Source organism: Apodemus sylvaticus, chromosome 2 (assembly GCF_947179515.1).
Source record: "Apodemus sylvaticus chromosome 2, mApoSyl1.1, whole genome shotgun sequence".
Lineage (NCBI taxonomy): Eukaryota > Metazoa > Chordata > Mammalia > Rodentia > Muridae > Apodemus > Apodemus sylvaticus.
Genome location: NC_067473.1, coordinates 87,383,002 through 87,389,538, shown reverse-complemented (window position 1 = coordinate 87,389,538; position 6,537 = coordinate 87,383,002).

Genomic DNA, 6,537 nt, shown 5'->3' with positions numbered 1-6,537 from the left:
TGTTGGGGGTTTTCTGGGAGGAGGAACTGGGAAATGGTATAACATTTGAAATGTAAATTACAATATATTCAATAATAATAATAAAAGAAAACAGTCAGTCTCGACTTTGCTAATACTTTAACCCTTAAATACAGTTCCTTGTGTTGTGGAGATTTCCAACCATAAAATTTTCAGAATTCCAAAATTTTGTAATTTTGCTACTGTGATAAGTTGTAATATAATAAATATCTGTGTTTTTCTATGATTTTAAGCCTTTCACACTTTGAAATGGTTGTTCTATGCCCACCTCCAGGGAGGTTGTAAACCACAGGTGGAGATCCACTGTTCTAGAATAGATGGCTTCAAGACCAAAGACACAGATGGCAAATAGTAAAGGAGTGTTGGGTCAGGGAAATTTTAATTCACCAAAATTCGATTATAAATACCTGAAGTCATCACTGTTTAAAGAATATTAATGAAATTCTTTGGCAAATGGATGGAGCTAGAGAACATCATACTAAGTGAGGTAACCCAGACTCAAAAGGTGAATCATGGTATGCACTCACTAATAAGTGGATATTAACCTAGAAAACTGGAATACCCAAAACATAATCCACACATCAAATGAGGTACAAGAAGAAAGGAGGAGTGGCCCCTGGTTCTGGAAAGACTCAGTGAAGCAGTATTCGGCAAAACCAGAATGGGGAAGTGGGAAGGGGTGGGTGGGAGGACAGGGGAAGAGAAGGGGGCTTACGGGACTTTCAGAGAGTGGGGGGCTAGAAAAGGGGAAATCATTTGAAATGTAAATAAATTATATCGAATAAAAAATTAAAAAAAGAATATTAATATCCAATGAAATTAATTCTGATTTTTACTCTGGCAGAAGTTGCAGGAAATCCCATGCATGTGAAGGACTCTATAAGAAGCAATAGAATTAAATGAATACCTAATAGTCTCATCAATAAATTTAATTTTTTGTACTAGTGTTGCAAAGCATAAGTACTGTAGTCAGTCTAGTATTTAAGGAGTAAAGCACAGGAAAAGACTTATGTCCTTTCAGTTAACAGATGACAAACACCTACGGATTATGTAAAGGGAGAGTGATATAACTCAATGTTACTAAATTTACCTCTCATTTATAAGGTTTTGGGTTTGAGCCTAGTATCGTTATATCAGATTCTAGGTGCCAAGCATATTTGATATGAAGACAAACTTTTTAAATGAAAATGAGTTTTTTCAGTAAAATGTAATATTGAAATCACATAGGAAAGTTCACATAGTGTTGTACACCTGACTTTGGTAGGAATAGCACATTGCTGAAGAACCTCATAATGAAACCTTTCCAACATCTGCCCATGATATTGTGTCATACAATCTCTCCTTTTACATAAAGCTTTATTATGTGTTATATTGTGATGTGTGGATAAAGTTCATTTAAAAACAGGAATTTTATACCAAGTCAGTTATTTAATCCTATAAAATGTTATTGGCTTAAGTTTCATCTGTTACCAAAAGTAAGAGAGTACTATGGGCACTTTAACTTACGTTCTTTTTTTTTTCTTTTATTGGATAGTTTCTTTATTTACATTTCAAATGTTATCCCCTTTCCAGGTCTCCGCTCCGGAAACCCCTTATCCCCTCCCCATTCACCCTGCCTCTATGAGGGTGCTCCTCCATCCACCCACTCCCACCTTCCAGCCCTGGTATTCTACAATGGGACATCGAATCCCAAGGGACGCTCCTCCCCCTGATGTCTAACAAGGCCATCCTCTGCCACATATGCTGCCAAAGCCATGGGTACTCTTCTGTTGGTAGTCCAATCCTGAGGAGCTCTGTGCGGGGTGGGGGTGTAGGGGTGTGGGAGTATGTGGCCGGTTGACACTGTTGGTTCCCCCCTTCTCTAACTCCTCCACCTGGGAGCCCTCACTCAGTCCAATGGTTGGCTGTGAACAACCACCTCTGTATTTGTCAGACTCTGGCAGAGCCTCTCAGGCCACAGCCATATCAGGATCCTGTCAGCAAACACTTTCAGGCATCTGCAATAGTGTCCACATTTGGTGACTGTATTTGGGATGGATCCCCAGATGGGTCAGTCTCTGGATGGCCTTTCCTTCAGTCTCTGCTCCACACTTTGTCTCTGCATTTCCTTCTGTGAGTATTTTGTTATCCCTTCTAAGAAGCATTGAAGCATTAACACTTTGGTCTTCTGTGAATTGTATCTTGGGTATTCCAAACTTTTGGACTAATATCCACTTATCAGTGAGTGCATACCAGGTGTGTTCCTTTGTTACCTCACTCAGGATGATATTTTCAAGTTCCATCTATTTGGCGGCAAATTTTATGAAATCATTGTTTTTAATAGTTGAGCAGTTTTCCATTGTGTAAGTGTACCACATTTTCTGTATCCATTCCTCTGTTGAGGGATATCTGAGTTGTTTCCAGCTTCTGGCTATTATAAATATGGCTGATATGAACATAGTGGAGCATGTGTCCTTATTACATGTTGTAGCATTTTTTGGGTATATACCCAGGAGTGGTATAGCTGGATCCTCAAGTAATATTATGTCCATTTTTCTGAGGAACTGTCACGCTGATTTCAAGAATGGTTGTATCAGCTTGCAATACCACCAGCAATGGAGAAGTGTTCCTTTTTCTCCACATCCTAGCCAGCATCTGTAGGCACCTGAGTTTTTGACCTTAGTCATTCTGGCTGCTGTGAGGTGGAATCTCAGAGTCATTTTTATTTGAATTTCCCTGATGACTAAGGATGTTGAATATTTCTTTAGGTGCTTCTTGACCTTTCGAGTTTCCTCAGTTGAGAATTCTCAGTTTAGCTCTGTTCCCCATTTTTAATAGGGTTACATGGTTCTCTGGAGTCTAACTTCTTGAGTCCTTCATATATATTGAATATTAGCCCTTGATTAAATGTAGGATTAGCAAAGATATTTTCCCAGTCTGTTGGTTGCCATTTTGTCCTATTGACAGTGTGTGTCATTTGCCTTACAGAAGCTTTTAATCTCCATTTTTAAACTCTCATCCCAGTACAAAAAATTGTTCTCTGAATTATGTATTATTTTGATTTCTGAATAGAAGAACTTGTACCTTATTTAAGCATGGTAGTTTATTAATTTACTTATTATCTTGGCATATAACAACTGAAAGGATATAGATTAGAGACGTAATTAAGTAAAGTGTCTTACTAAAGATTTAACACCTCCTGTATACCAGTATGTAAGGTCTTTTGCAAAGATGGACTCCACAGAGATTACATACAGCATATAAAATTTCTTAATCAGAATTTCAATTTTAAAGTAAATATATTAATCATAGCAGTTAAGACTTAGTACATAGACTGGTATGTGGTACTATTACCAAGGGGATATCTTTAACCTTTTGACAAGGCATCTAAGTAAAAATGTTAGAAAAAACTTATTTTAGAAAATTCTGTTCTAAGCCATCAGTCTGATAGGAGATTCTGAATCTGGCATGAAATATTTTGTCATGAAATTCAAGTTTACCTACCAATTTCCAGGGAGGGGTGATTAGGAACTGTTTCAGCTTAAATTATATATCTTATCAATGCCATTTAAGGTCCTCATGTCTGCTACTTCCAGTTTGGGAACTGATAAATTCTTGGGAAATGCCTACTGTAGCTACCTCATTCGAATCTCATACAGGAAACCACAATGGAAAAAAGAATCACAAACAATTTCACAAGAACAATTTATTAAGAAATACAGTGCTTTCAAAAAGTAGTTTCCTGACCAAATTTATACAACATGAAAATGATCTGATTTAGATATTCAGCCTTTGGTCTGACATGGTTCCTTCAGACCGGGAGCCCCCTGTAACTCTTATAAACCACTGACTACAACTCTTATAAACATGTCAAAACCAATAACATGAAAACAATTATCACTGGCATGTTTTACACATCTTTCACAGTGAATTTTAAACTATAGTACAGAGATTCTTTTTCTAAGATTGCCTTGTTAGACTTTCCTCTTGCCTTGTTAGACTGACAGCATACTCCCTTCACTACAAATTTATTATGAGAGGAGGGGAGGGTGAAAACATTCATTATGTTACCTACATGATATATTTTTGTCTTCAGATTAAAGGAAAACAGTGAGATTTAAATAATGGTATTCATTACAATACTCAATTTTATATTTATTTTGATTAAAAATAAGCTTTCAGACTTTCGGCGGCAGCCGGTGGCAGCAGCGGCGGCGGCGGCGGCAGCAGCGGCGGCGGCGGCAGTGCAGCAGTGGCTGGTCCAGCTGAAGGGCCATCAGCAGTGGAACCAAGGCGACACAGGGACCAGTTAGGCCCTGCGCCCATGACCACTGACCTTCGCTGACCAGCCGGGCAGCAAGCAGCTGCAGTTGTGCGGCGCCTTTCCTGCACGGAAGCCACTTCAGAACTCGGCCTCCCACCAGTCAGGAGAGGTGCATCCATCTTGGTTCCATACTCCAGGGATCGGACAGACTGAGGTACACAAACATAATCCGAGGCCAACACCGCCGTGGTCTGAGCCCGACGGGCGTAGGCCTGCACCCAGGCCCTGGGCTGATTGGGGGGCCATCGGGGGGCCAACCCAGCCAGGAGGTTTTTTGCCCAGGCCTGCGTGCGCGACGCCGCCATTTTGCCTGCAGGACAACAGAGAGCTCTGGCAGGCAGACCTGTAACAGGAATAGCCTGAGGCTAACAAAACGGGGGTCTAGGCCCCAAAAGGCACAGGACTGACCCCAAGAACTGGGCGGCTTGGTGGGCCATCTGCAAGTCAACCCGCCCAGGTGATTGTTAGCACAGCAGACTCTCCCGGCGCTTTCAGGGAGCGCGGGCGCGCACGCCTGCCATCCTAGTCACCTGGCAGACCCAATTAACAGTCATAGCCCTAGGGGAACTTTGCTCGGACCTTGGCCTCCCAGGCTTTTGCCTGGACTCAGGGACTGGGCGGCCAGGCTAACCTTGTGTGCGACAGCCCGGTTGGCGGATCGGCTGCCCAGCGGAGTGAGGGGAACACAGGGGAGGTCACAGCTGCATACACCATCGGCACTCCCTGGGGGTGCACACGGGCTCCATCTGGTCCACAGACACAATCTGGGGCAAGGCCTCAGGCGGAAGCCCTCAGCTCTACTCTCTCCACTTCCGGATCCAGATCAGCCTGGGCAGCAGCACCACATCTCCAAGTCCTGCAAGTGGCTAGCTGGGCTTCCGGGCGGCCAGCTGGGAGAAGTCAGTGTGCTCCAGTGAATCCAGCGGGCCCCAGCGGGAGCCTTCCGGTGCCTGCTTTGGGATCTGAACAGCCTGGGCAGCAGCACCCTGTCTACAAGCAGTGCAGGAGGTAAGCTGTGCACCAGAGGCCAACTGGGAAGGGGCAGCTTGCACGGGTGAGTCCAGCACTAACAAGACTAACACCCGTGAGAACTAGATGGCAAAAGGCAAATGCAGGAACGTCACTAACAGAAATCAAGGCAATATGGCAACATCTGAACCCAATTCTCCTCTACCAACATGTCCTGGATACCCCATCACACCAGTAAAACAAGATTTGGATTTAAAATCACTGGTCATGATGCTGGTACAGGAACACATGAAGGACATACTTAAAGAAATTCAGGAGAAAATGGATCAAAAGTTAGAAGCCCTTGCAAGGGAAACACAAAAATCATTGAAAGAAATCCAAGAGAATACAAAAGCCAACAAGGAGGAAATGCAAAAAACACTTAAAGAAATACAGGAGAACTTTGGTCAACAGGCTGAGGTCATGAAAGACGAAACACAAAAATCTCTTAAAGAAATACAAGAGAACTTTGGTCAACAGGCTGAGGTCATGAAAGAGGAAACACAAAAATCTCTTAAAGAATTACAGGAAAACACAAACATGCAAGTGAAGGAGCTAAGCAAAACCATCCAGGATCTAAAATCAGAAGTAGAAACAACTAAGAAAACTCAAAGGGAGACAACTTTGGAGATAGAAAGCCTTGGGAAGAAATCAGGGGACAGAGATGCAAATATCAACAACAGAATACAAGAGATAGAAAAAAGAATCTCAGATGCTGAAGATTCCATAGAAACCATGGATTCAACAGTTAAAGAAAATGCAAAATGCAAAAAGCTTGTAACCCAAAATATCCAGGAAATCCAGGACACAATGAGAAGACCAAACCTAAGGATTATAGGCATAGATGAGAGTGAAGATTTACAACTTAAAGGGCCAGCAAACATCTTCAATAAAATTATGGAAGAAAACTTCCCTAACCTAAAGAGAGAGATGCCCATGAATATACAAGAAGCCTACAGAACTCCAAACAGACTGGACCAGAACAGAAATACTTCCCGTCACATAATAATCAAAACACCAAATGTTCTAAACAAAGAAAGAATACTAAAGGCAGTAAGAGAAAAAGGCCAAGTAACAGATAAAGGAAGACCTATCAGAATCACAGCAGACTTTTCACCTGAGACTATGAAGGCTAGAAGGTCCTGGGCAGATCTCATGCAGACTCTAAGAGAACACAAATGCCAACCAAAACTACTATATCCAGCAAA